The sequence below is a fragment of the Chiloscyllium punctatum genome, chromosome 35 (genome assembly GCF_047496795.1).
Source record: "Chiloscyllium punctatum isolate Juve2018m chromosome 35, sChiPun1.3, whole genome shotgun sequence".
Taxonomy (NCBI): domain Eukaryota; kingdom Metazoa; phylum Chordata; class Chondrichthyes; order Orectolobiformes; family Hemiscylliidae; genus Chiloscyllium; species Chiloscyllium punctatum.
Genome location: NC_092773.1, coordinates 44,059,239 through 44,078,775, shown reverse-complemented (window position 1 = coordinate 44,078,775; position 19,537 = coordinate 44,059,239). Strand labels below are relative to the sequence as shown.

At 42.5% G+C, this 19,537-nt stretch overlaps 1 non-coding gene across 1 annotated transcript; it reads left to right on the top strand.

Annotated features, from left to right (window-relative positions):
- Window positions 1-6,097: 6,097 nt before the first annotated feature.
- trnas-uga (transfer RNA serine (anticodon UGA)) lies at window positions 6,098-6,179 on the top strand. Its single transcript has one exon. It is a non-coding gene; the product is annotated as a tRNA-Ser (tRNA).
- The last annotated feature ends 13,358 nt before the right edge of the window (window positions 6,180-19,537 follow it).

Sequence of the window (19,537 nt, the reverse complement as noted above, 5' to 3'; positions counted from 1 at the left end):
ATAAGTCGGAAGGGTTGAGAGAGTTATGTGTCAAATGCTGACAGATGAGATGAGAGTTATTAATGATATATTGTCAGCGTGGACAAGTTGGCCTGAAGCATCTGATTCTGTGCTTTCAATTTCTATGTCTCTCTCTCTCACTCTCTCTCTGTCATATCTCGCTGCGATCTGCCCTCAGTTCAGTCAAACAGCTGGGATTGGGGCTGGGTCAGTGGAAATTGGATAACTCCCACTTCGAACCATTTTTACCCCATCATATCCCTGGGAGTGGATAAACTGAAGTCTACTCCAGTACTGGCAGACTTCGAGTTTGTTCCAAGCAATGAAGGTGTGTGTGACGAAGACATGGAGGATATGAGAGACGGAGAGTGGGAGAATGTGGGTAAAAAACATGGTGAAGCTGTGTGAGACAAAAACAGAAATGATGTATGTGACCAGACAGGCAGCGTATGTGTGGCAAAGACAGGCAGAATACTTGTGTCCTCAAACATGAGAGAGGTTTTTGATAATGTATTTATGTTCGGACTTACCATTGAATGATTTGATGGACAGTTTGCTTATCCAGCTGCCATTTGATGTTGTTTTGTGGATATATTAGCATGAAGTATTTTATATACAATCCCTTAGCACTTTCACTCCGACAGCGCTCTTTCACACAACACGGAACGGGCGACGATGATACTTACTCAGCACTGACCCTGTGACAGTACCCTCTAGCTCAGTACTGACACTCCAACAGTACCTGCTCCCTCAACACTAACCCTCTGACAGTGCCCACTCCCTCAGCATTGATCCTGTTACAGTACCGGTCCTTCATCAAGAACCATCTGAGAGTATCTGCATCCTCAGCACTGATGCTCAGACAGCGTGAGCTCCAACAACACTGATACTCCAAAAGCGCCGCTCTTTCAGCACAAACCTTTTGCATTGGAAAGGGAAAGCACCGTTCTGTCAGTTCTGGCACTCCGAAAATAGATGCTGTCTTGGCTCTCTCATTGGAGCCTGGTCCTGGTGCACTATTTTACTCTCTTGCACAGTGTTCAGAAGATTTGAAGCAACCAAAGATATCATCGGTGAATTCCTGCGCCAAATGATAATAATCTCCTGGGACTTAAGGAAACAGAGGGAGATGAGCTGAAAAGCTATTTGTCCCTTTCAACTTTGATGAATTCCTGTCTCATCATCAACACAGTTCTAAAACTTGTGGCTCTTACTAAGAGTCACAGGCAACATTGGATTTGGTAAAAGGTAATGGACGGGCCAGGGGTTAGATTTGGATGGAGGTGATTGCAAACACAATTCGGTTATGTTTACTTAAGCAATAGAAAGGGATAGTTACAAACTGCAGGGAAAGTCTTATGGCTGACGAAAAGGCAATTATGATGCGATTTAGCAAGATTTAGTATGCACAGGATGTGGAAGGAAACGGATGGGATGACCACAATTGAAATGTGGAACTTACTCAAGGAACTGCTGTTGCACGTACTTGATGAGTATGTACCTGTCAGGCATGAAGGAAGTTGTCGAGCAAAGCAGCCGTGGTTTACTAAAGAAGTTAAAGTTCATGTCAAGAGAAAGAAGGAGGCTTATGTTCGGGTTTGACGTGAAGGCTCAGTTAGAGCGATTGAGAGTTACAAGTTAGTTAGGAAAGACCTGAACAGTGAGTCCAGCAGAGCCAGGGGAGGAAATGAGAAGTCGCTTGCAGATTGAATCCTAGAAAACCCGAACGCTTTCTACGTGTATATGGGGAATAAAATAATGACGAGAGTAAGATTAGGACCAATCAAAGATAGTAGTGAGGAATTGTGTGTGGAGTCAGAGGAGATAGGAAGGCACCAAATGAATAACTTTCGTTAGTATTCATATTGAATTAGGTCAACGTTGTCAAGGAGAATCTAAGATACAGGCTACTGGACTAGATGGGACTGAGGTTTACAAGGAGGACTTGTTAACAATTCTGGAAGGTGTAAAAACAAGTCAGTCCCCTGGGTCGGATGGGATCTATCCAAGGATTTCCTGGGAAGCCAGGGAGGAGATTGAGAGCCTTTGCCGTTGATCTTTATTTCGTTATTGCCGACAAGAATATCACTCGAAGATTGGAGGATAGCAGAAGTTGTTCCCTTGTTCAGGAAGGGTAATACAGATGACCCAAGTAATCATAGATCAATGAGTCTTACGTCTGTTGTATGAACAAATTATGTAAAGGATTATTGAGATAGGATTGACAATCATTCAGCAAGCAACAGTTTGATTTCAGATGGTCAACATGTTTTCGTGAGTTTTTTGAGAAGGTGACCAAACATGTGGATCAGGGTAGGGCAATTGATGTGGAGTACATGGACGTCTGTAAAACCTTTGATAAGATTCCACATGTTAGGTTGTTGGAGAAAATGCGGAGGCATGGTATTGACGATGATTTCGCAGTTTGGATTAGAAACTGGCTTTCTGTTAGAATGCAGCACGTGGTGACTATTGGAAAATATTCAGACTGGAGTCCGGTTACGAGTGGTGTGGCACAAAGATCGATTTTGGGACCACTGTTGTTTGCCGTTTTCATAAATGACTAAAACGCAGGCATAGGTGGATGGGTTAGTAAGCTTGTAGATAACACTAAAGTTGGTGGAGTAGTGGACAGTGTCGAAAAATGTTGCAGTTTGCTGGGGAGGTCGGATAAACTGCAGAATTGGTCTTAGAGGACGCAAATAGAGTTCATTGCATCTACATTTGAGGTGATTCACTTTGGCAACATCAGTAGGAAGGCAGAAAACTGAGTTAATTGAAAGATTCTTGGTAATGTGGATGTGCAGCGGGTTGTTGGAGTCCATGTCCATAGATTCTTAAAAGTTTCCAGCCAGGTTGATAGTGCTGTTAAGAAGGCATACGTTGTGTTAGGTTTCATTGAGAGAGGATTGGGTTCCTGAGTCATAATGCAAAGCCGCAACTATACAAAACACTTGTGTGGCTCCACTTGGAATATTTTGTGCTGCCTCGTCGCCCCATTCCAGGAAGGATGTGGAAGCATTGGAAAAGTTGCAGTCGAGATTAAACAGGATATTTCCTGTTCCAGAGGGAAAGTCGTATGAGGAACATCTGAGAGACTTGGGTCTGTTCTCATTGGAAAGAAGAAGGCTAAGAGCGGATTTGATACAGAGTTGCAAGATGATAAGAGGATTCGATAGGGTAAACAATGGAAGTCTTTTTTCTTAGGATGATGATGTCAGCTTGTATGGGTGGCCATAAATACAAATTGAGGGGTTATAGATTTAAGCCAGATGTCACAGGCAGGTTCTTTGCTCAGAGAGTGGTAAGGACGTGGAATGCCCTGCCTGTCGATGTAGATAGCTCAGCCACATGAGGGAGATGTAAACAATTCTTGCATAACCACATGGATGATGATGGGATAGTATGGGGGGATGAGCTGAGAAATACTCACAGGTCGACGCAACATCGAAAGCCAAAGGGTCTGTGTTGCTTTGTATTGTTCTATGTTCTGAAGCCAAATCTCCACTTCGGTAACCTCCAACCCCATGCCATCAAAGGGGTTGCACCAGTTTCCACATTTCCCCTCCCCCACCTTACCCCACTTCACAACTTCCAGCTCAGCACCGTACTTATGAGCTGTCCCATTTGTCCCATTTCCTTCCCACCCATGTACATCACCCTCCCCTCCAAACTATCAACATTGCACCCTCCCCCGTGCACCTATTGCTATCTCAGCTACCTCCAGCCCAGCCCCATCATCTCACATTTATCTCTTCACACTCGAGGCTTCCAACCAAATTCCTGATGAAAGGCTTTTGCATGAATCGTGGTTTTCCTGCTCCTCAGATGCTACCTGACATGCTGTGCTTTTCCAGCACCACATTCTTGACTCTAATCTCTAGCATCTGCACTACTCACTTTCCCCTATTAATAATGGGTGTCCTTAACTTCCACTCTCCCTTTCCTGACTCCATTTTCAATAAAGTTTAGAGACCTGTAAACAATAAATCAGCTATGTCCCAAGAACAGCACGAGACATATCTTTTTTTCGATTAATTTGCAGGCTCCTTCATTTCAGTCATTCCATGGGATATCATCTCTTTCATTTTGAGCATTACGAAAGGGCATTAATTTTAGCAGAAAAAAATCAGTCTATCACTAACCATTGTTTGTTTCATGCACAAGGGCACCCAGACTCCTCCAAAACGCACATTTTTGGAGTTTCTCTTGATTTTAATTGCAGTCAGTCTTTTGAATCTTTCTACCAAATGCATGACCTCAAACGCCCGACATGAAATTGCGCCTTCAAGGATTTTGCCCACCCACTGAACCTGTGTCTTTCCATTTCCAGATTCCGCTGTCCTCATCACAACATGCTCTCCCACCTGTTGTGGATCGTCAGTAAAACTGGACACATTTCACTCAGCCAATTCGTACAAGTCATGAATTCAGATATAAATCATTGAAGTCCTATGACTGACCTTTCCAGCACTTGAGTAATTACATCTTTGCAATTTAAAATATACCCAATAATCCAGATTTTGGGTCTTCCATTAAGTAAACAACGGACAAGCCTGGCCTTTTTGTATACTTAACACCGTGAACTCCTACCTTGTGTAATGGCTTTTGATGTGGTCATTATGGAATGCCGAACAAAAATTGATCAACTCGGCATGTAATATTATCAAAGAACTCTGACAAAGTTGTCAAGTGTGTTTTTCCTTTCAACTAATGATGTTGACTCAGTTTGTCTCCAATCAACTTTTCTAAATGTCCTGCTATTTCTTTCTTCACAATGGTCTTTCGCAGCTCTCAAGTGACAGACAAGACGTTGGAACAGATGGAAGCTATTCAGACCATCAGGTCGTCTCCACCTTTTAATGAGATCATGTCTGACTTGGTTAAATCTCAACTGCAAAGTTCCGCCTTATCCCCGTTTCCCTGTATTCCCCAAGTGACTAATTGGCTCGCCATCTCAGTCTTGGTCATACCCAGCATTGACAGCTCTCTATTGGGAAGAATTCTGCAGATTTGCTATCCTCTGTAAGAGAGAAAATCCTTCTCATCCGTGTGTCAAATGATTAACAGTTCACCTGAGATTAGGCTCTATATATTCTACACAAATGTCGTTTTTCAGTAAATAGTTTCAGTCCCAGTCCTCTGGAACCTGACGCTAATCGGTAGCAACATTTCCTCCAGAACACCAACCCGCCCCTCCGCAATGCGCCCTCCCCCATCATTATTAACAGACCACGGTTACAGAATCACGAGAAAACTCGGGAACACACAAGTTACGAAAAACGCTCGAAGACAGCCAGACTGCTGTTGTAGAAAAGTTGGTTTCTGTGACATGGATGTATTTGCAGAGGGTACAGAACTGTTTCCATGTCATTACAGTGAATGTCCCAGGATTTATTTTGGAAAAATAAAACTGAGTGAGGATAACAATCGTTTCGGGATGGGCAGGCTGAAGTTTGAGTTCGTGAAAAGCCTGTTTTATGGATCGTGCAACGAATCAGCCCACCCGTCTTTGTTGCGTAATTGGTCAACACGTTCATCCATTAACCGAACAGTTGGTTTTTTGGGACCACCCAGGAACGGATCTCTCATGGCTCATACTTCATTTGTTTCCTTTCCTGCACAGCTTCGGGTTTTTAATGTGGTCAGGAAAATGTTCCCCAAACAGGAATCCAATCCGGAACCAGAATGGAATTTCTGTATTGTTTTAATGGCTAATGTAAAGGAATTTGGATTTTCAGAATCTGAAACAACAATAGAAAACGCTGGGTACAGACTGGGGATTGCCAGTACTACTGGGAGAAAGCAGAGTTTGAATAACTTCTGAAGAAGTTCTGAAACGTTGAATCGCCCTTTCCCAGCCCAGATCCTGCTAGACCTACTGAGTATTTTCCTGCTACTTCCACCTTCTTTTAAGCTGAATATCGATTCCACCTTTCGGGGTGCAACACCCAGACCCAATTTGTCCCGACATTTCATCGATTTGAAAGCTGTGGATTTTGAATTCAAATAAACCAAACAATGATTCATTACTGCTGAGTTCACCAGAGACAAAAACCTGGAAATGATTAATCCAACAGTCAGCTCGTGTCCTTATGTAGTTGTGGCCGAGTGGTTAAGGCGATGGACTTGAAATCCATTGGGGCATTCCCACGCAGGTTCGAATCCTGTCAACTACGATGAAGGGCGGAGTTTACTTTCCACTTTCATTTTTGGGGATTCAGATCACGGCGGATAGAATCACTTCATTCAGGTCACGAATGGTGCAAATCTCCAGTGCACTCAAAGAACTGCACAGATGTACACTTGCATTGCCAAATTTGTTTAGACTCGTTACGACACAGGGTAAACCCTCCTGCTTCATATAAAACACAGAAACAATTTATACCGTACAGTAATCTGCAAAAGTTTGATTGGCCAAGAACTGCACAAAGTAAAAATTAAGAACTTTATTTCTAAAGTAAAAGAGTAATAAATTAACAAACCACGATTGACAATGTATTTCTATTACCCATTGTGATGTTCCATTCAATAATACTATTCAGATAAAACTCCCAATTAAAGTTAACAAAACAGCTCTTCTTTTCTCAAAGCCAGGCAGCTGTCGGTTCTTTTCTTCGGATCTTCCTGTGTCTTCTTTTTCCTTGTTAGGAAATTCTGTGTCACACGTAACCGATCGAAAAGGTATTTTTCAGAGATATATTTTTTCAAGAAGATTGTTACATGCAGGACTTGGCAGTCCTCCTCTCATCTGTTCAATGTCCCCCGTATCATACCCCAGAGCATCTGATTGTGTCATTCCTTTTTAAGATTTTCAATAGACACAATTCAAATTTGAATTGAAATTAATATTTTATTCTGGATAATATTTAAGCTGAGTGGTCAACTCGAAATGTTTATGTCTCTAGGCAATGAACTAATTGAGTTGTTCGATCCAGTATAACGTTGTTGTATTCTTGATAACACTTGTTGCAGTGTCTGGTTATTCTGCTGCTTTCACCAGTCTTAGCCATGCAACAATATGTTTAAAGCACCTCGTCTATTCAGGAAAAATGAACCACCATAATGAGAGCATTTTTTCATTTTAATTTTTAAATACTTTACCCTGACATACCGATAAATTTCGTATAATATCGCCTTAACTTTTTCCTATAGACACACATAAAACATTAAATAAAGACAAATCTCATCTAAATGCCATAAGTTGAATCTGCGATAATCTGTCTGGGAATAGATTCTACAGACACGCAACATGTACGATTTATAAATTGAAAGTCTCTACCATAATAAGCCAACGAAATAGTATCATATTTTTGTATCTAAAACGTCTTAGCGGATTGTGGTCAGTGTACATAACCGTTTCTGAAACATTATTCGCGTATATACATTAAATTTGTAAAGCCAGTACCAAACTCAATAGTTCTTTTTCGATTGTGGAGCATTTTCTCTGGTAGATGTTGATTTTCTTTGAAAAGTAACCAACTGGCAGTTCAATCCCATGCTTATTTTTCCTGTTGAAGTACAGCTCCAACACAAACGTCACTACCATCGATGGCGACTTTAAATGTTTTTGAGAAGTTTGGTGTAGGTACAACTGGTTTGGTGGTTAATATCGACTTCAAATGGTCGAATGTCTCCTGGTGTGGTACTATCCACTGAAATGTTGTGTTCTTATTCAGCAAATCGGTTAACGGTGCCACGATACGAATATAGTTTGGAACCGACTTCTGGCAGACTCCGCTGAGTCTGAAGAATTGAAGAAACTCTTTCTTCGAAGTTGATCATGGAAATTCCTCTGTCGCCTTCGTCTTTACGCTCCGGGGGGAATCGACCTTCCATGACCGCTGTTCCATCCCAAGAACGTCACCTCTGCTTTCGTGAATTATGTTTTATTTATGTTTAGCATCAATTTTGGTTCTCGTGGTCGTTCAAAGACCTCTGCCAACAGTCTTTTGTGATCATTCCTTGAATTGCTAAAGATCACGACATCGTCCAAATGCACTGCACAGTATGTCAACCCAGCCACAACTCTGTACATGTGTGTTTGGAGTGTGGCGGGCATGTTCTTCAGTCGGGGAGAAAGTGAGGACTGCAGATGCTGGATATCAGAACTGAAAATGTGTTGCTGGAAAAGCGCAGCAGGTCAGGCAGCATCCAAGGAACAGGAGAATCGACGTTTCGGGCATGATTCCTGAAGAAGGGCTTATGCCCGAAACGTCGATTCTCCTGTTCCTTGGATGCTGCCTGAACTGTTGTTCTTCAGTTGAACGTGCATCACTTTAAACGGATATAGCCTGTATGGACTTACAAACGCAGAAATCTGTTCACCAACTTTGATAATAGTATCTGCCCGTGGCTATGCATTATGCTCACATGATGACCCATCTGATCAAGATCCTGTTGTAATCTGTGGTAACCTTCTTGGCTGTCCACTCATCCTCCAATTTTGATGTCATCTGCAAACTTACTGACTATGCCTCTTATCCTCAAATCCAAATCATTTATATAAATGAAGAAAAGTAGAGGACACAGCACCGATCGTTTTGGCACTCCACTGGTCACAGGCCTCCAGTCTGAAATGCCACCCTCCACCACCATCCTCTGCCTTCTACCGTTAAGACTGTTCTGTATCTAAATGGCTAGTTCTCCCAGTATTCCTTCAGATCTGACCTTGCTTCCCATGGGAAACCTTCTTCAACGCCTGACTGAAGTCCATATAGATGACATCTACCGCTGTGCCCTCATGAATCCTCTTACTGGAATGGAAAATTATCCATTTACAATGAAATTTGAAAGATAATGTAGAGGCGCTCAATTTATTTTGGAAATGAGGAGACATTTTTTCAACTAGAGAAAAGCATGAATTCATTTCCATGGAGCGGAGCAGAGGCCGGGACGAGGGGTATCTTCAAGGCAGAGATTGATACATTCTTGATCACACAAGAAATGAAGGGCAATGGAGAGACTGCATATAAATGGAATTGAAACTCCCATTAGCCATGATTAAACAGCGGAGTGAAGTCGATCGGCCCAATGTCGTTGCTTCCACTCTTATGCCTTATGGTTTTATGCTCTTATTTGGGAATTTAGAAGAGTGGGAATGGCTGTTAGGTCAATTGAATATTCCTCCTGCACTATGTGGAAGGTAAGAGTCACCTCTCGTGTCCCTACTGACTTCATTTTGGGAATTGCACTTAATTCCAGCTCCTCAAGAAAAAAGGCAAGGTTCGTGATGCCTCTGATGGAGATTTTGGAATCCTTAAGGGGAATGGGAGGGCACATAGGCACTGACGACACAGGTAGGAAGAAAGGTGGGGATCTAAAACAGAAATTCAGTGATCAAGGATTGAAACATTGAGCTAGAACAAGCAGAGTTGCTATGTTATTTTTATTGCCCGCGCCACGTGCTAGTGATTCGAGGAAAAGAGAGAGAGAGTGGAGACGAACACGTGAATGCAGGGATGGAGCAGGAGGGAGAACTTTGGATTCTTGGATAATTGGTTTTCGTTCTGGGGAAGGTGGGTCATCGACAAACAGGATGATCTTCACTTGAACCAGAGGGATACCAAAATCGTGGGGGAGTGAACTTTGCTCATGCTGTTCGCGGGATTTTATCTCATGCAACATGGAGATGCTAACCTGAATTTTAATTCCAGTGGAAAAGAGGTTGAGGGTAGTGAGATTAGGGACAGGTTTCCAAGGTTAGGAGAAGGCACCAATTTGAAATGTGTGTGATTCAATGCCAGGATCATCCAGAATATGTTGGCTGCACATGCCCATAGGATTTCGACGTTGTGGCGACCTCGGAGACATGGATATAGGAGGAACATGAGTGGTTGTTTCAGATTCCTGGATTTAGTTATTTTAATAAGAACGGAGAAGATAGTAAAACGGGGTGATGGTGTTAATCAAGTTAGTGTTATAGCAGCTGCGATAACGTTTGACGACTCGTCTACTGAGAAAGATTGGGCTGAGGTCAGAAACAGAAAAGAATAGGTCTCTCTGTTGGAAGTTTTCTACAGGCCTCCGAATTGTTTCAGTGATGTAGAGGATAGGATAACAAAGATGATGATTGATAGTTTTTTTGGGGGACTTTAACTTTCAAGGTTGACTGTGAAAAATATAGTTCGAGTAGTTCAGAAGCGTCAGTTTTGTTCAGTGTGCAGGAGGGTTTTCTGACACAGTATGTAGCCAGGCCAACAAGGGGCGATGCCAGATTGGATCTGGTATTGGGGAATGAACCTAGCCAGGTGTTAGATTTGGAGGTAGGCGGGCACGTTGGTGATAATGACCACAATGCAGTTATATTTATAACAGCAATGGGCAGGGATAGGTATATACGGCAGGGAAAGAGGTATAACTGGGGGAAAGGGAAGTATGATGTGATTAGGCAAGATGTCGAATGCATAGGATCGGGAAGGAAATGTAAATGTGGATGTAAATAATTGAAATGTGGAGTTTATTCAATGAACAGCTACTGTGGGTCCTTGATAATTATATTCCAATCAGGCAGGGAGGTATTTGTCGATTAGTCGAGAGAGGGAGCCATGGTTGAATAAAGAAGTTGAAGTTCTTAGTAAGAGGAAGAAAAACGCTAATGTGAGGAGGAGAAGGAAAAGCTTATGGTGGGGGTGGGGGTGGGGGGTGTAAATGGCGAGATTTATTAGTTAGCCAAATAAGATCTGAAGATAGGGCCGAGAACAGCCAGGAGGGTACATGAGAAGTTGTAGGCGGACAGGATCAAGGCCTTCTATAGATATATCATGAATAAAAGAATGACTTGAGTAAGATTAGTGCTAATCAAATATATAAGTGGGACGTTGTATGTGGCACCTCTGCACAATTGGAAACTGTTGATGACACCTTTCGTCAGTATTCACATTGGTAAACGGCAATGTTGGTAGTTATACGGAGATAAAGGTGACAAGATTAGATGGGATTGCAGTTGATAAAGATGTGGAGGAATTAGCAATTTTGGAAGATCTGAAATTAGAGGGGACCCGTGAGCCCAAATGGGACTTACGTCGGACTCTCTGGGAAGCCAGGGAGGAGATTTCAGAACATTTTGATTTCATCTTCATGTATCATTGTTGGACAGGAACTTAAAGGCCTGTGAGCTTTACTTTGATTGTGGGTAAGGTGCTGGAAAAGGTTTTGAGAGATAGTATTTATAATCATCTGGAAAGGAACAATTTGATTGGGGACAGTCAATACGGTTTGTTGAAGTGTAGTTGTGCCTCACCCAAGTTATTGAGTTCTTCGAAAAGATTGCAAAACTGGTGGAGAAGGTCAAGTGGTTGATATAGTGTATATAGACTTCAGTAAGGTTTTGCTAATGTTAGGCTATTGCACCAAATACGGAGTTTTGATATTGAAGGCGATTTAGCGATTTGGATCAGAAATTAGCTCGCTGAAAAAAGAGAGTTGCTGGTGGTTGGAGAGATATGTTCATCCCAGAGCACAGTTACCAGTGGTGTGCCGCAAGGATCTGTTTTGCGACCACTTTTTTTAAATAAATGATCTCGATGTAAGCGCAGAAAGAAGGGGAAGTAAATTTGTGAATGTTGCTAGGACAGTCAGCATTGTGGAAAGTGATGAAGGCTTTTGTGGGTTCCAGACTGACATGGATAAGATGCAGAGCTGGGCTGAGAAGTGGCAAATGGAGTTTAATGCCGAAAGTTGTGAGGTAGTTCACTTCAGAAGAACTAACAGTTCTGTGTTAATCATAAAATTATAGACAGTGAAGATGAACAGGGAAATCCCGGTAACCAGGTGTATAAATCTCTGGGAGCTGCTACTCAGGTTGATAGAGATGTTCAGAAGGCATATGGTTCGTTGATATTCATTGGGAGGATGGATGGGGTTTCGTAGCCACGAGGTGATGCTTCAGCTGAACAAGACACTGGTAAGACCGCACCTGCAGTATTGTGTACAGTTCAGATCACCATGTGAGAGGAAGATTGTGAAAGCTTTGGAAACAGGTCGGAAGAGGTTTAATAGGATGTTGACTGGTATGGAAAGACGGTCTTACGAAGAAAAGCTGAGGGAATTGGGGATATTTTCGTTAGAGAGAAGAATGTTGAGAGGTGATGAAATCGAAACGTATCAAAAAATCATCGGGTTAGACAGAGTGGACAGTGAGACCGTTTTGTTTCCTCGAATTGTGAAGGCTAATACGAGGGGACATAGCTTTAAACTGCGGGATTATGGATTTAGGATACATAACAGAAATATCTTTATGCACAGAATAAGAGGCTCATGTAATGGCCTGCTCGCAACAACAGTACACTAGCCAGCGTTAAGGGTATTTAATGTTCATTAGGCATACATATGGATAATAATGGAATTATGTAGTTTAGATGGACATCAGATTAATTTCACATGTCGGTGCAACTTCAAGAGCTGAAGGGCCTGCACTACGCTGTCACGTTCTATGTTCTATGTTACATTAAATAAATTATAGCGGTATCCTGTTCCAGTACACCTAAGTAGGAATAAAATTATAAATTAAAACTTAGAATCTCAAATTCCAAACTGGATATGTTATCTGGAATGGTTCTCTGTCTCTCCAGTCATAAACGCTTCTCTTTCCGCTGATTCATCCTTCATGGATGTTCTCTATGGGACATTGTTTTCTGTTTTGGAAGCGTATCTCATTGAGTTATGGTGCCAAGAATATTACCTATATGCACCATACACCTTCATGACCGGATGGTCATTTTTTAGAGAGATTGGAGACTTCTGTCAGAACGAGATGGTCTCTTTTTTTTTTACCTCAGGTGGCAGTTGGCTTTCCCTCTTATTTTCAAATTCCACTTTATTTCAACAGCTAACATATTAATTTATTTAAAAGCAGATTTCTTCAGGCAGTGATAACTAACAGATTTAAATATAAAAGGGTTTTGGTATCGAGATCCTGGTTTAACATAGTTGGCTAATATTCAAACTAGTTGCCGGCACACCAAAACAAGCTGAGGTTGCCAAGCACTCAGCCAATTGATACATACGTTTCATTTTCGCAACGTCAGTTGCTTGTAGACACTTTTTAAAAAATCTCCAACTATTGAAAAGCTCATCACCTCTTTTACTGGCAGTGCACTCTTCCCTTCCATTCATTTTTACTAATAAATTCTAGCTTACAGCCTGCCACTTCAAACACACTCCACGCAATTTCGGAACATAATTCCATTTCTTATTTCCTTAACAACGGTGCCACTTCATAAATTAATCAGTGTTTCTTAAAACTTCTGTCTTCCTCGGAAGTTAATACACTTGCCTTGTCGCCTCTTGCCTTTCTTTACAAACATTTGCCCTCAAGATTTTAACACCTCCCTGAATAACTAATCAAATTTCCATTCCACCCCGTTCATTTGGTCCATCATCCTTTCTTTACGATGATTTTTAACATTTACAAGCACTGTCCAAACAATGGTAAAAGGCTGGAAATTTGCCACAGTGGCGCAGTGAGCAGCCTTCTGCCTCACAGCGCCAGTAACTCGGGTTCAATTCCAGCCTCTGGCGACTGTCCATGTCGAGTTGGCACATTCTCCCGGTGTCTTCGTGGGTTTCCATCCAGTCTTCTTTTTTCTCCCACAGTCCATGTTAAGTGAATTGGATGAGCTAAATTGCCCGTAATGTTCAGGATATGTAGGTTTGGTGCCTTCGTCAGTGATAGGTGTAGAGTGATGGGAGTCTTTGTAGTTTGGGATAGGGAGTCTCAATGCGGACTTGTTGGGCCGAACCGACTGTTTCCAGCCTGTATGGATTCTTTGAATTTACAATTAATTAACGAACTTACAGTCCGTGCATGTCTTTATATCACGAAAATTGTGATCGTCCTTCGTGATGACAGGTTGACATGCAGTGAAAGATTGAATGGCGCTGGGACCCTGCGACTCCTTGCTGCCAAATGTAAAGTTAATGGAAGGGGCATAGATGATCCTGAAATACCACAGCAGATTTTAAATAGATTCAATGCGTAAAGGCAAACGAGGTGAAGAAGTAGCTGGAAGGTATTTGCACATTTACCTAAAACACATTTCATGGATCCATGACAATGTGTATAGAACTAATAGAAAAGAAGTTGCTATTTGTTAATTTAACAAATAAGGAAGACCAGCTGGGGAGTTGATTACAAATGAAGATAAATTTATAACTATCTTTGGAAGAATATTTTGTGCAAGTAGAAAGTTATGTTAGTAACAGTATGATTAGAGTCTCTGGAAATTCGGAATGACAACTGATGATACACAGAACGCAAAAGTCCCGAAAAGCTATTTCTGCAACTACTTTAACGAAAAAATGGATTGAGTTACAATTGTAGAAAATGAAACCGAAGAATTTCTTTTTCAGGTGGTTCAAATAACACTATTCGTGAACCACCAATTTTATTTATGAATGGAAATTTCAGATGAATCAGTACAAAATGGCTGTATTCCATGCTTGTGAAGAAAACAAAAGAAAGTCAGAATATGTATATTGTAAAACATTTTACACAAAGATGGGACCGTTTGATAAGGTTCCCCAGGTAGACAAATGGAGAAAGTGAAGTCACATGGTGTGCAGGGTGTTCTAGCTAGGTGAATGAAGAACTGGTTGAGCCACAAGGGACAGAGAGTAGCAGTTGAAGGGAGTTTCTTGAAATGGAGAAAGGTCAGAAGTGGTGTTCCACAGGGGTCAGTGTTGGGACCAGTGTTGTTTGTAAGATAGATAAATGATCTGGAAGAGGGCACTGTTGATATGATCAGCAAGTTTACAGATGACACGAAGATTGGTGGAGTAGCAAAGAACATAAGAGACTTTCAAAGAATACAAGAGGGGACAGATAGACTGGAGATTTGGGTAGAAAAGTGGCAGATGGACTCCAATCCAGACAAATGTGAGGTGATGCATTTAGGCAACACTAATTCCAGAGAGAATTATACAATGAACGGCAGAGCCTTGTGAAAAGTTCATGGGCAGAGAGATCTGGGAGTGCAGGTCCATTGTACACTGGAGGTTGCTGCACAGGTGGATAGAGTGATCAAGAAAGCATATAGTATGTTTGCCTTCATTGGACGGGGTGTAATAGCTAGCAAGTCATCTTAAAATTTTACAGGACTTTGATTCGGCAGCATTTGGAATAATGTGTACAGTTCTGGTCGCCACATTACCAAAAGTATGTGGACGCGTTGGAGACGGTGCAGAGAAGGATTACAAGGATGTTGCCTGGTGGAGAAGGTGTTATGACGACAGGTTGAGTGGGTTAGGTTTATTCTCATTAAAAAAGAGCAGATTGATAAGGGACCTGATTGAGGTTCACAAAAATCATGAAGGGTATAGGCTGGGTGGATAGAGACAAGGATTTTATTCCCAGGGTGAAGAATCCCACAACGAGAGGTCACGCTTTCAAGGTGAGAGGTGGGAAGCTTAAGGGGGATAAACGAAGCAAGTACTTCTCACAGAGGGTGTCGGGCATCTGGAACGTGTTGCCAGCACAGGTGGCAGAGGCAGGCACGGTAGATTCTGGATATATGCATGGGTAGCTGGGGAACAGATGGATGCAGAGCTTAGGAATTGACCGATAGGTTTAGACAGTACATTTGGATCGTTCCTGGGCTGTAAAGTTTCTTTGTTCTTTGTATTGTATATTGTATGGATTTGACGACGCAAGTTAGTTGCTAAATCAGAACAGGAAACTTTAACATAGTACTTTTTACACCAATTGCTGATAGTGTTACTTTAACCCGTATCAGAAAATAAGACAATCAAAATCAGGTATAACTGTCCCCTCAATATTCAAGCCGTATCTTGTAAATGAAGGCTACCAGTTATGTTTGATAGTATGGTGGATGGTATTTATTTGCCCGAAAAAAAATTCGTCTGAGAGGAAATTGGATTTCTCACCATTTCTTATGTGTTTACTATGGCATTGACGTTGTTGAAATGTATTTGCATTGAACAGTATGAATATTTCCCAATTTCTAAGATATGCAATTTTTAAAATTAATCCCTGGGAAATGTAGTAAAGAAATTGTTATTGGAGGATTTTTTTTTCATTGACTCGCATAGACAGTTATTTTGACTTTCCTCTGTCATATTTTAGACATCCAATTACCGTGTACGATCACAGCATGTACTTTCAAATTATCTTGTTAGACTATAACAAGTTGTCTTATTGTGTGAAGAGATAACAAAATATATTTAACTTTTCAAAACATGCAACACATCGCTCTGGAATTAAAAGAAAACAAAAAGAATCTCATTCGAGTAGCAACACATGAAATTTCCAGTTCAATGAAGAGAACAAACTCTTCAAATAATTATTTTGGGAACTAATCTGTCTATTTAACAAGTTGCAGGATGGTCCGAAATATATTTCTGCGATTCATGCAGTGGAAGTTCCTTGCGAAGGGCCTTGTTGATCTCATGGAGCACGGGAGCTGCAGCAGTTCAAAAGGGCAGCTCATCGCCACCATCGCAAGGACAATTTGGTCCAGGTAATAAATTTTGGCCAGCCAGTGACGAGCACAACTGAAGATTTTTTATTACAAAACTTACAATGACATTGTCAGCATTGATCAGTTTTCACATCTTTTTTTGTGTTATCAGCTTAGAAACTTTGACAGCAGCTTGACACTGATTCGTTGCAGGCTGGACATTCGCCTTCAGCATTTTTAATGAATGGCAGCAGGAAATGCAGGAAGCAGTAGACTGCACTAAAAAAATACATCAGGGCAGCGTTCCTGCAAGCATGCGATTTTTCAGATTCGTTCTCCATGGCTTATTCTCTCTGCAGTAGAATTGTCCTGCATGACTTTCAGTCGGTTGTGATCATGGCTTCTTCAGAAATGTCAGATGGGCAGCAACTGGGCAGAACTGCCAGAGAAATCAAATCATTTCCACTATTTTACTGCAGTGAATTGTCATTTTCTATAATTTAAATATCAAACAACGCAGGCAGATAATTTGACAGCTTCTTCCAAACATTAAGGGTTAAAGTAAGCGCGACGTTACTCAATGAGGAGTGAAGGAATGTCAATTGATCATGGTTTAGGATGCCAGGTAAGTATGGCGGTAGTTTGATAAAGTGTAACGAGGGAGAGGATAGGGTACAAACCAGTAGAATGGAGGGTGATTATTCATCCCAGGGCAGGAGGCTAGGTTGCATACATTTGAACGTTCCGTATGGTCAGTCTCCGAGGACGTCAGGGTGCAGGTTTACAATGTGGCCAGGTATGTGATGGACTCTGTAAAGAATATCACAGTGCAATGGAGAGTCAGAGTTGCTGAAGTAAGGGAGAGAGCTTGTGGCTATTACATGGGTTCAGGTCCTCATGTGTGCAAAATTGTTGACGCAGGTGGCATACTTTTTTTGATCACAAAAAGAGTCAGTGAGCTAGGGCAGGGAAGAGTGCCGATTCAGTACTGGAACAGAGTCAGGAGCCCCTTTTTATTGATGGGAGTGTCAGGTTTGTTTGCGCTGAGTTGTGAAAGCACGAGGTAACGCCGATTTAATCATTGATGTAGCAGCAGACAAGGTTGGAAATGATGCCAGTGTTGCTGTGGAAGGTGGACTGTTCCGCTTATGCGACAAACAGGCAGGCTTTGCTTAGACCCATGCGTGTGTCCATGGCTACCCCTTTTGCTTGGAGGAAGTGGGAAGATTGTAATGAGAAACTGTTATGGGTGAGAACCAGTTCAGCCATGTAGATCAGTGGAAGATTACTGGTTAGGACAGAGTGAAAGGAAGAACCGGAGGGCTTGCAGGCCTTCATCGTGGTGGATAGATGAATGCAGGGGAGGGATAGCCATGGTGAAGATAGGATGGGGCCACGGAAAGGAAAGTATTGGAAGGGCTGAAAGGCGTGAATGGTGTCCCGAATATAGGTGAGGAGATCCTGGACTAAGGTGGACAGGATTGCATCAAGGTAGGCAGAGATGGATTCAGTGGGACAGGTGCAGGCCGAGACAATGATTCAGCCGGGGCAGTCAAGTTCATGAATCATCATCGGAGGTAGGATCAGGCAGTGTGTAGTTCTTGGACTATGATGCTGGAGGCTTTGGATTGAAGATCCCTGGAAGTGTTGAGATTGTGGATAGTTTGGGAGACGATGGTTTGGTGATTGGATTTGAGATCATGGTCGAGTGGGCAAAAGAAGGAGCTGTCAGCGAGTTGGCACCTGACTTCAGTTGTGTAGAAGTCAATGCGCCAAGCTGGCACTGTACCCCGCCCCCACTGTCAGTTGGTTTGCTGGCGAGCTTGGGGTTGGAGTGGACGTCGTGGAGTGCTGCTCGTTGCGAGGGCGGGACATTGGAGTTGGTGAGGGGGTGAAACAGCCGAGATGGTCTACATCATGGCAGCAGTTAGAAATGGAAGGGTAACAGGCCAGCACGGGGTGTTCAGGTAGGTTGGCGGTGTTGGAGATGAGAGAGGGCGTCTGCGGAGTGTGGGCAAGAGTTTGGATTGAATAAGTGGGCCAGAAGGGAGAAGCAGTAAAATAAATGTTCCATGTAACAACGTGTGTGGAACTCAATAATCTGGGAGAATTGAATGATGAAGTTGAGGCCATTGCTAAGGACTGAACGTTCATCCGCAGTAAGGGGGAGGTCTGGGGAAATAGTGAAAATGCAGCAGTGTAGGGACACAGGACCTGGGGTCTGGCTGGAGCTGGGACTGGGGGCAGAGACTGCCACGGGAATTGGCCCGCCAAGGTGTTGGGATGACATCACCAACGTCCATGACACTGATCATAGAGGCGGAAATGGGGCTGATTGCAGGACATGCGGGACGAAGTGGCATAACGCGTGATGACAACGTCGTCAGCTGAGCTCTGGTGAGTGACATCACTGATGCCAGAATTGATGTCATGCTTTAGCCGTCGGTGTTCTGGTGAGTGATATATCTTGGGATGGAAGTGACTGCGGTGGCGACATTTGCGATGGCAGAAGTGACATACAGGTTAGGTATCTCATCGGTGCTGGCGATCACGGCAGCAGGAGATCTTGCGACGGTCGCGGAGGGGGTCATCTTCCCAGGGATAATGAAGTTTGTTGTCTGGATGGCGATCGTGAAGGATGCGCAGTTGGCAGTAGCTGTGATCTTTGGTTCAGTGGGTGGGGAAGACGCTCATAATTCTCCACGGCGTCGGCCTGAAGTGGCTGAGTCGCTAATTGCCTCTGAACGGTTCAAGAGGCCAAGAGAAGGTTCTGGGATGGTCGAGCAAATCCGAGTTTTGATTTAAGTACATGAACGTTTGTTTAACGTACGTTCTTTTATGGCGGATATGGTAAAGAAAAAAACATTTATTTAGCGTGTGAATACTTCTGAGAATGTAAAATAACAGAGGTCATTTGCATGTCTGTGATACTGTGGCCCTGAGGGGAGACAGGAATGATAGTAAGGAGGGGAATTGGCAGCAAATAGTTACGAGTGTAGAATGGAGGATCCAAAAGGAAAACCATTTCTTAATGTTTCAGATTTGTCATATGTTCTTGTTGTCCTGTTGAACTCCAAATCCTACTTTTCCAGAGTACATGCGTGATCAGTCGACTCTGT